A 10873-nucleotide genomic window follows, 5' to 3' on the forward strand; every position below is an offset into this window, starting at 1 on the left:
TACAGGAAACACTGTGACCCTGTAGTCTGGTCAAGAGAAGGATTTAGAAATAGTAAAACTGTACACATATACAGATAATGTTTATTTCAGAATGTTTCAATAATTTCAACTTACCTTCTAATATAGTTCAACATTTTTTAACTATTAATATTGCTGCAGATTTATTACTGGTTATGTTAATGATAAACTTACCCTTTAATTGATTTTCCATCCAAAGTTTCTCAACAAGGAACAAAATTTTAAACAAAGATATTCTTTCTTTTCTAAAGTCATATGCACTAAGATGTTCACCGGCTTTACTAATAATTAAAAACTTAAATGTTCTGCATAAGTTAAAGTCACATGCTTTCAAAGAGTTTAAAATAAAAGATATAAGGGGAAAGTTTGTGAAATGAAATATGTACAACATGATTCTAATTAAGTGTAGAAAGAGAGTGAGAGAGAGAGAAGTAAACAGAAAAGTAAAGCAGAAAGTCAAACTTGGGTGAAGAAAAAGAATTTGAGAAACAATGGTAATAATAGAAATTGAAAAAAATAAGCTGATTTACCTAAAAGCCTACCATATACCATAGCAGCAAGAAAAAAAAAAAAAGAAATACTTAGATTTAAATGGAAGATGTGCAAGATTTCTATGCTGAAAAACCACAAAATGCTGGGGAAACAAATCATAGAAAACCTGAATAAATGGAAAGATACACCATACTGATTGACTAGAAAGTTCAATATTGTCAATTCTCCCCAAAATGATCTATAGCTGTAACGCAATTCTAATCAAAATCCCAGCAGAAATTCTTGTTGAAATTGATGAATTGATTGTAAAATTTGTATGGAAAGGCAAAGGAAGTAGGATAGTCAAAAAAATTTTGAAAAAGAAAAAATCAAGTTTAAAGACCCTCCATGGCCTGATTTCAAGATTTATTGTAAAGCTACAGTAATCAAGATAATGTGGTATTGATTAGGATAGACACAGATCAGCTGAACAAACCAGAGTCCAGAGGAAGACTCTCACATACATGATCAAATGATTTCCAGCAAAGTTGCAAAGGTACATTAATGAGGGAAAGAATAGTCTTAACAAATAGTGTTGGAACAATTGGACTTCCATGTGCAAATAAATAAGTAAAGCTGACCCATGCCTTGCACCATGTATAAACACTAACTCACAATTTAAACCTAAAACTATAAAATTTCTACTAGGAAACATAGGAGAAAATATTTAGGAGCTTGATTTAGGCAAAGATTTCATAACATCACAAACATGAACAATAAAAGAAAAAAATCAATAAAATGGACTTCATCAAAATGTAGAAAACAAAGTTCTGATTACCTAGGAGGAAAGGGGAGGCAGGAGGGATAAATTGGGAGATTGGGATTGACATATACACACTACTATATATAAAATAGGTAACTAATAAGGACCTACTGTACTGCACAGGGAACTCTACTCAATACTGTATAATGACATATAAGGGAATAGAATCTAAAAAAGAGTAGGTATATGTATATGTATAACTGATTCACTTTGCTGTACAGCAGAAACTAACACAATATTGTAAATCAACTATACTCTAATAAATATTATTTTAAAACTCCTTTTCCTTGAAAAACTCTTAAGAAAATTTAAAAAGCAAAGTGCTGACTGGAAGAAAATACTTTCAAAGAACATACTTGATAAAGAACTTGCATATTTGATAAAGAAGTCTCAAAAACAGCCCCATTAAAAATGGGAAAAATATTTGAACAGATACTTTACCAAGAAGAGGTTAATGGAAAATAAACACATGAAAAGATGTTCAACATAATTAGTCATTAGACAAATGCACATTAGAACCACAATTAGATACCACTACACACTCATTAGAAGAATTAAAATTGTAACAGCAACAAAAAATTTTAATTAATAACACCAAGTGCTAGCAGGGATGTGGAGAACCAGAACTCTCGTACATGACTGGTGGCAACACAGAAAGTTACAACCACTTTGGAAAACAGTTTGGCAGTTTCTTATAAAGTTGTGCTTACCATATGACCCAACAATCCCACATCTAGGCATTTACCCAAAGGAAATGAAAACTGAAGTTCACAACAAAACCTGCCTATGAATGCTTATAGTGGCTTAACTCATAATCACCAGAACTGGAGATGACCCAAATGGCCTTCAGCTGGTGAATAGATATACAAATTGGGGTGGTAGTTCTATGACTGTATTTGTAAAAGCTAAAGGAACTGAACCATGAAAAGGCTGTGACCCTAAAGAAATAGGTTTGGGAAGAGTGGAGAGAGGTACTTTCTCTTTGGCACAGTCTAGGGAAAGTACTAAAGATGATGAGATCTCCTTAGGGACCCTTTGTTTTCAAACCATTGTTGGAATATCAGGACTGACACATAGGAAGAAAGATTGCTCGGTGAATTGAGGAAAGGAAGTTAATTTAATAGGATCCCAAAGCATTTATCCTGTTTTTTTCTTTTTTTAATAAGAAGCTTAAATCAATTCAATTCAATAAATGTTGTCAGACTCTGGGCTGGCCCCTGGGAGCCAGTTCCACGTTGAACACTGTTCCTTACAGCACAGTGCCCCTTGGCGAGCACTCAAGAGATTCACATCCTTTGGAGAGCCTCCCCATTTGATATTTGCTCCCAGAAACTCCACAGGAAAGCTGCAGCCCTTAGGAGATAAACAAGCTGGAAATTCACAGGGCACTTTGGATAACTGTGTCTTGTGCACACTAGCAGGCATTAAAATTCTTCCCTTGAACTTCCTTAAATTGGCTTGAACTACATACATTTCTTAAAAGCTGGAAGAGCTTTATTTTATGCAGGAAAATATTACCTACAAGGGAGGTACAAGGATACCTCAAAATGATGTTGGATTCTTGAGAACCTTGGCAAATGTGAAAGGAAGCTCAGTACAGGTTATTTGTTAAAACAATCTTTCCTCGCCTTGGTGATCAGAATAATGCCAGAAGTTCATTCAGCACATTTTTTACAATATCATAGACACACTGAAGGCTCAAGAATTCAACCACAGAAATAGAATCATCTATAGGAGTTAGTTAAGAAATCATGGATAAAAAATAGAGAAAAACACCTAACATTTAAAATTGAACTTTTAAATAAGGCTAAAATCTCTAAGTCTTTGCATAGAAACTGGCAATTCTACACACAATCGATGACTTTTGCCACCCAAAGTCATGAGAAAGTTAAAGCATGTCTTTGTAAAAATAAGTTTGGAAAAGAACCTCTTACTAAAATATTCACAAAAGCATATGGTTACATAAAAGGAGAGAACATTAAAGAATTTTGAAATCTACATTACAAATGAAAATGGGGAAGTCACTTTATAACCCACACAGGTACTGAATTTTAGCAAAGTGAGAAAATGAAGCAGGAGAACAGAAATCTTAACAGTAAATATTCATTATTAACAAGAAACTTGTAAAATTGTAATGATAATCTTATTCACCACTTTCCTTTTTGTCCTTATTTCCATTTAGATGAACATAACGCAACTATAGAAGACAATCTAATTAGATCACTTCTTAAATTATGCATAAAATACCAAATATCAGATAATGAGGATAGGGTACAATGTCAGAGCAGAACTGAAAATCATGAAGGGTTGACCAGAATGGAAAACACAGACCAACGGAATACCTATATCAAAGTCAAGTTCAACAGCTCAGGATGATTTTTTCCATAGAGAAACGTACATCCTTGGTTAGTCATTGTATGAATCCTGAAATAAGTAGCTTGATTCAAGGGCAGACAGCAGAAGCAAGGAGAACTACAATCCTGCAGCCTGTGGAACAAATAGCACATTCACAGAAGGATAGACAAGATGAAAAGGCAGAGGGCTATGTACCAGATGAAGGAACAAGATAAAACCCCAGAAAAACAACTAAATGAAGTGAAGATAAGCAACCTTCCAGAAAAAGAATTCAGAATAATGATAGTGAAGATGATCCAGGACCTCAGAAAAACAATGGAGGCAAAGATCGAGAAGATGTAAGAAATGTTTAACAAAGACCTAGAAGAATTAAAGAACAAACAAACAGAGGTGGACAATACAATAACTGAAATGAAAAATACACTAGAAGGAATCAATAGCAGAATAACTGAGGCAGAAGAATGGATAAGTAACCTGGAAGACAGAACGGTGGAACTCACTGCCATGGAACAGAATAAAGAAAAAAGAATGAAAGGAAATGAAGACAGCCTAACAGACCTCTAGGACAGCATTAATTGCAACATGACATTCACATTATAGAGGTCCCAGAAGGAGAAGAGAGAAAGAAAGGACCCAAGAAAATATTTGAAGAGATTATAGTTGAAAACTTCCCTAACATGGGAAAGGAAATAGGCACCCAAGTCCAGGCAAGGTAAACCCAAGGAGAAACAAGCTGAGATACATAGTAATCAAATTGACAAAAATTAAAGACAAAGAAAAATTATTGAAAGCAACAAGGGAAAAAAGACAATAACATACAAGGCAACACCCATAAGATTAACAGCTGATTTCTCAGCAGAAACTCTACAAGCCAGAAGAGAGTGGCATGATATATTTAAAGTGATGAAAGGGAAGAACCTACAATCAAGATTACTCTACCTGGCAAGGATCTCATTCAGATTCAATGGAAAAGTCAAAAGCTTTACAGACAAGCAAAAGCTAAGAGAATTCAGCACCACCAAACCAACTCTACAAGAAATGCTAAAGGAACTTCTCAAAGTGGGAAACATAAGAGAAGAAAATGACCTACAAAAACAAACTCATAACAATTACGAAGGATAATAGGAACGTACATATCGATAATTACCTTAAATGTGAATGGATTAAATGCGCCAACCAAAAGACACAGGCTCACTGAATAGATACAAAAACAAGACCCATATATATGCTGTCTACAGGAGACCCACTTCAGACCTAGGGAAACATAAACACTGAAAGTGAGGGGATGGAAAAAGATATTCCATGCAAATGCTAAATCATGTTTAATAGACAGATGTGATATCCTCTAGCTCAAACAGAAAAATGTATGCTAATCTGATGTAAGTCGCTTCTGGGTTTGAAAAATTTTAAGTTTATTTATTACAGATTTTTTTTTAAGTTGTTTATTTCAGGAATGCTAGCTTCCTTTTAAAGCACACCTTACATATCTCCATATGAATATTCCACTGTGCTGAAAAATCACCTAATAAATAGGCACGTTGATTGGGAAGGAGGTGGGAATTGGCCTATAAACTTGCTGCATCCTCATTTTCAAACTGAATTTTCAATGAAACTGAGAGTAAGAAATGGCCCAAACCAGCAAGTGTGCACCACCCCACAGGGTCAGCAGTGGGGCTCAGGGCGGGGTTGTGTGCCACGAGCCCATGTCCCAGCTCCTTGAGGGATGGGAGTGCCACCTCCAGGAAAACTCTTACAAAGAGCCTCAGTGCCACTTATATAGCTGTGTGTGTTGGTCCCCAGGAACAGAGGGAGCGTAGGTGTAAGACAACTTGTTTGTGTAAGAAAATTGCAGTCCCATTTTAGGATTCTTTTCAAGGTATTGAGTTCTTACTGAAACATGCTGTTTTTACTTTAAGTGATAACAGTACAGAAGCAATGGGTGACTGGAGAATTCTGAAAAATTTTGCAAAATAAGGAAAGATGCTGATTTTAGTACATCTTTAAGATTACATTTCTAGATGCATAGACTGAGGCATTTTCATAGAGTTCAATCCCTGATCTTGCAGATGAAACAAGTGAGACTCAGGGAGGCACACTTGCAAAAAGTCACACAAAGATTTTTCTTGGACAATTCACATTTGAATACAACTCACAAACCCAAACAATACTCTTTAGAGGTAAGTACACAAATATTTGAAGATGTATGGGAAGAATATAATACATAAATAAGAGTTTGCTCAACTGCAGCAAAGAATTGAAGTCTGGAATCTTGGATAAGTTCAAAAGCTTATCAAACGGCTGCTAGTTACCCACAACATGCTAGGATAATAGGGAGGCAATGTGGAAGAATAAAGGGGGGCTTCAGATTAAAGTTAGCTGTGTGAGTTTGGATAAATCCCTTAACCCCTGAGAATCAATGGCCTCTATCAAATGTAATTCCAGTTCACCTTCCTTGTAGAGTTATTGCGGAGATCAAATGACTTAATCTATTGACTTTTCTTTTTAAAATGAAAAGCACTGTACAAATGTTAACTCTTAGTATTGGGATTTTATCAATCAATATACAGAGAGGGCAAATCAGAGAGATGGCATTCCTCCTATCTTACACTGTTAGGGTTAAACCTAAGTGTGACAATAAGGCCTCATGTATTTCCATATGACTATTCCACTGTGCTGAAAATCACCTAATAAACACTTTGATTGGGGTGGAGGTGGGGGTTGGCCTATAAAATTGTTTTATTCTCAGTTCCATATTTGGGGGAAAGAGTTCATTTCATTTCTTTTCTTTTCTTTTTTTTTTTTTTTTTTTTGAAGTGTGGCCCTCAAGAGCAAAGAACTGAGTTGATCACATGCCCTGATCCGTGAGCATTAGCATGAATGGGGACAACACTGGTCTACTTTTAGCAAAATGTTTCCCCTTTTTGACCTAATCCCAGATCCCCCCACCTCACCACCATGAGGACCACTATCACTTTCTAAATATCTTTCTAACCCACTTCCCATAAATGTATCTTCATGTGTTCCTCTATGTATAATATTGTTGTTGGTTGTGTGTGTGTTGATTTATTTGCATGGTTTTTATACAATAAACCTACTCTATGCATTGCTATTTTCACAGCAATATTTGTTCCTGCTGTCATGCAAGGTTACACTTCCTTCTCCTGTCTCTGCATTGCATCCCATCCTACGTGCACACCACACCCTTTTTATCCATTCCCCTACTGTTGAGCACCTAGGTTGCCTCCAATTATTTGCTACAGTGCCCATGTCTCCTTGGACATTTGGGCAGAATATAAACAAAGGAGTAGAATTGCTGAGGTGTATGATACCTATGTACTCAATTTCTCCAAGCACTGCCAGCTTGTTCTTCAGGCTGTCAGTGTTTACTTCTCACAGACGAGCAGGAGACCTCACATTTTTACCACTGCCCACCAGCACATTTTTAGAAATTATTCCCCCAGTTCATTTTGCATGTTTTTTATTTGTACATCCTTTTTTATTCCTTTATCAGTTTTGCCAGTACTTTGCTTACATTAAATCCTTTCAAAGAGCCAGCTTTTGTTGTTTAGCTCAACTGTTTTTGTTGTTGTTGTTTGTTTTTATTTTTTATTTATTTAGTAATGAGGGATTTCTGATATGGCTTACCTTATCACATTAATCTATTAAGTTAAAATAGGAGTTGTTAACTCTGACTCCAATTGTATTGTTATCTATTCCTCCCTGTGACTCCACCAGTTCTTATATATTTTGAGGCCATATTATTAGGTTTCAATAGGTTCATGATTTTTATCTTCTTGATTCTTTACATCAAGTAGAAACAAATATTAGTTTAGAGTAGTTTCTTAACTCTATATTCAAAATCCCTATCTTGCCTTCATGATGTATTATTTCATTAAAAATTTTTACTGTTGTCTGATGTTGTAATTGCTACCCTGGCTTCCTTTTAACTCAGATGTATATTCTTTGTATCCTTTTTTTTTTTTCTTTTTTTTTTTTTTTTGCAGTATGCGGGCCTCTCACTATTGTGGCTTCCCCCACTGCAGAGCACAGGCTCCGGACACACAGGCTCAGTGGCCATGGCTCATGGGCCCAGCCACTCCACGGCATGTGGGATCTTCCCGGACCAGGACACGAACTCATGTCCCCTGCATTGGCAGGTGGACTCTCAACCACTGCGCCACCAGGGAAGCCCTATCCCTTTATTTTTAACCTTTATATATTCTTTTGTTTTCGAGTCTGTCATGTGTCTATGTAAAAATAAACTGAGATTGCTTATAAATATAAACCTTTTTCAAAATTCAATCTACATGGCTTCAGAGTAGAATATTTAATCCACTTATATTTACTGTAATTATGGTTTTAGTAAGACTATTTTAGCCATCTTTGTTTATGTTTTCCACTTACCACATTTAATTTCTTTGTTCCTTATCTTCTCTTTTTGTACTTTTATTTTTATATATGAAGTTATCTTCCACAGGTTTAAAAATTACATGTCCTACTTTTATTATTCTGGTAGTTACCCTTAAATAGTTGAAAACTTACTTTTAGTTTTCTCCCCATACATATGTCTAAAGATGAGCAAAGTCTATGCCTCCTCCTCCCATACAAGAGCCCTAAGATGCACTCATCTCCCTCCAGATGTCCTAACTCAGCTACTCCTGGTTAACACATTGGTATTATCTAGAGTTTAGTTGCAGATGATTAAGGCTACAAATATCCTCTCTTGTCTCTCTAAGGATAGTTATTTTCCTTATTTTAAACATGTTACTCATGTTGAAATAGTTTCGTTCTACTGCTTAGCAGTTGCTCCATTGGTTGCTCGCTTGTTTGAAATTTGTCTCATAATTATTTTCTGTGAACTCATCTTTATTCCTTGGGGTGGTCCACTGCCTTGACTGGTTTCATTGACTTGGGAGAAGGGCCAAGTGCCTTGGTCCTCTTGGCCAGATTGAGGGATGGGAGGAACACTCCTCAGGGCAGAGAACCAGTCATACATCTGACCTCATCAAGGCACGCCAGACCCACAACATCTCCCAGGCCCATTGTCCTTGGTTCCATCTATTTTTGGTTCAAGAAAAAACACTCTTCCTAGTTATTTCTCAGGATGCCTTGTGGATTTACATTTCCCTGATGATTAGTGATGTAGAGTGTATTTTCATATATGTGTTGGCCATTTATATGTATTCTTTGGAGAAATATCTATTCAAGTCCTTTGCCCATTTTTTAATTGTTTTTTTGGTTTTGTTTTGTTATTGAGTTGTAATAGTTCCTTTTACATTTTAGATATTAATTCCTTATCAGATATATGGTTTGCAAACATTTTCTCCTATTTAGTAGGTTGTCTTTAACTCTGTTAATGGTTTCCTTTGCTGGGCAGAAGCTTTTTAGTCTGATGTAGTCCCACAGTTATTTTTGCTTTCAATGCCTGTGCTTTTGGTGCCATATTCATGAAATCATTGCAAAGAACAATGTCATGAAGCTTTTCCTCTGTGTTTTCTTCTAGGACTTTCAGTTATAGGTCTTACATTTAAATCCTTAATCTGTTTTGAGTTAATTTTTGTATGTGGTGTAAGATAAATGTCCAGTTTTATTCTTTTACAATTGGATATCCAGTTTTTCCAACACCACTTGTTCAAGAGGCTGTTTCATTTTCTCAACTGGGATTTCTGTTCTTTCAAACTCTTTCTCTTCTTGTGGCTCCTAAGATGCATGTCTGAGAAGAAGCCCACGATCCATGTTTAGCTAGCTGTCTTTTTCCACAATTAATATAAATTAAGAATCTCCAGGAAAATTACACAAATAATGATTTTCATAACCAAAAAAATAGTCCTGGTGACTGAATAACCATAAATTTAAGCTGTATAACTACCAGGTTTATTTGTTAAGCATATACACACCCACCTATTAAATTGCCAATAAGACATGTTTGAGGACAAAGTGCAGTGGGCACCACATAATGGTGTCTCTGTGGATGACTGCCTCTGTTTCCTCCTATGGTGTCTGTACAGGTGGAGTTTTGTCACTCAGAATGAGAACATAAACATTACAGTCTGTTAGGTTTGAGAAAATGTGCTTCATCTTACCAAGTTTCTAAATATATAATTGCAATGTTTCTACTAACAACAGTTTTATTTCTCTCTTCAAATGTTTTTTTTAATATCACAGGAAAGAATATAAGGGATCAGGGACTTCCCTAGAGGCACAGTGGTTAAGAATCCACCTGTCAATGCAGGGGACATGGGTTCAATCCCTAGTCCTGGAAGATCCCACATGCCTCAGAGCAATTAAGCCCACAAACCACAACTACTGAGCCCGTGTGCCACAACTACTGAAGCCCACATGCCTTGAGCCTGTGATCCACCACAAGAGAGGCCACCCCAATGAGAAGACTGTGCACCGCAAGGGAGAGTAGCCCCCGCTCACCACAACTAGAGAAAGCCCACGTACAGCAACAAAGATGCAAAGCAGCCTAAATAAATAAATTTACTTTAAAGAAAGAATATAAGGGATCAAAGTGCCGATACATCAAAACCTTGCCAAGGGACATGGCATGCCTACAGGTTTTCTGCCCTGCATACTCTCTGGGAATTGTGTCTGATTCCTGAGTGGGCTTTGGGGCTTCCCTTAATCTTGGGCAAGTATTAATCACTTCTTACTCCATTGTTATAATTATTTGTGGCATTAATATTATAGTAGTGACATAAATGAAGTAACTGTCTTGCAATTCTCTATAGCTATGTGTAGAGCAAAGGTAAAATTCTGTATTTTTCCTTATTATTATATCATAAAATATTTTCCCATATAGTACTACTTAGACTTAGAAATTATCTTTTTCACACTTGTCTAATATTCTACCAGATTAATGTCATATATTTCATTTTCCATTTCCCCACTTTTGTTTACATTTGGTTTGTACAATTTTTATAGTACTTCTAAGATCACTTTTTACTATTATTTTTCTCTCTTTCTTGGATTAATCCTAGAGAATATACAGGCTGGTTTTGGTTAAACCACCCAGTTTCCTTCCATAAGAACTTTACCAGTTTACTGCCAGTGGCAATGTATAGTGAATAGGTTCACCAGAATTTCATCAGAATTAGTCATTACCCATTTATAATTTTTGACAAATTAATAAGGGCAAATGATCTGGTAACCACTTCTCAGATCTGGAAATAATGACTCTATGTCAGAAACAGAAAAAAACGT

The sequence above is a fragment of the Phocoena sinus genome, chromosome 3 (genome assembly GCF_008692025.1).
Source record: "Phocoena sinus isolate mPhoSin1 chromosome 3, mPhoSin1.pri, whole genome shotgun sequence".
NCBI lineage: Eukaryota > Metazoa > Chordata > Mammalia > Artiodactyla > Phocoenidae > Phocoena > Phocoena sinus.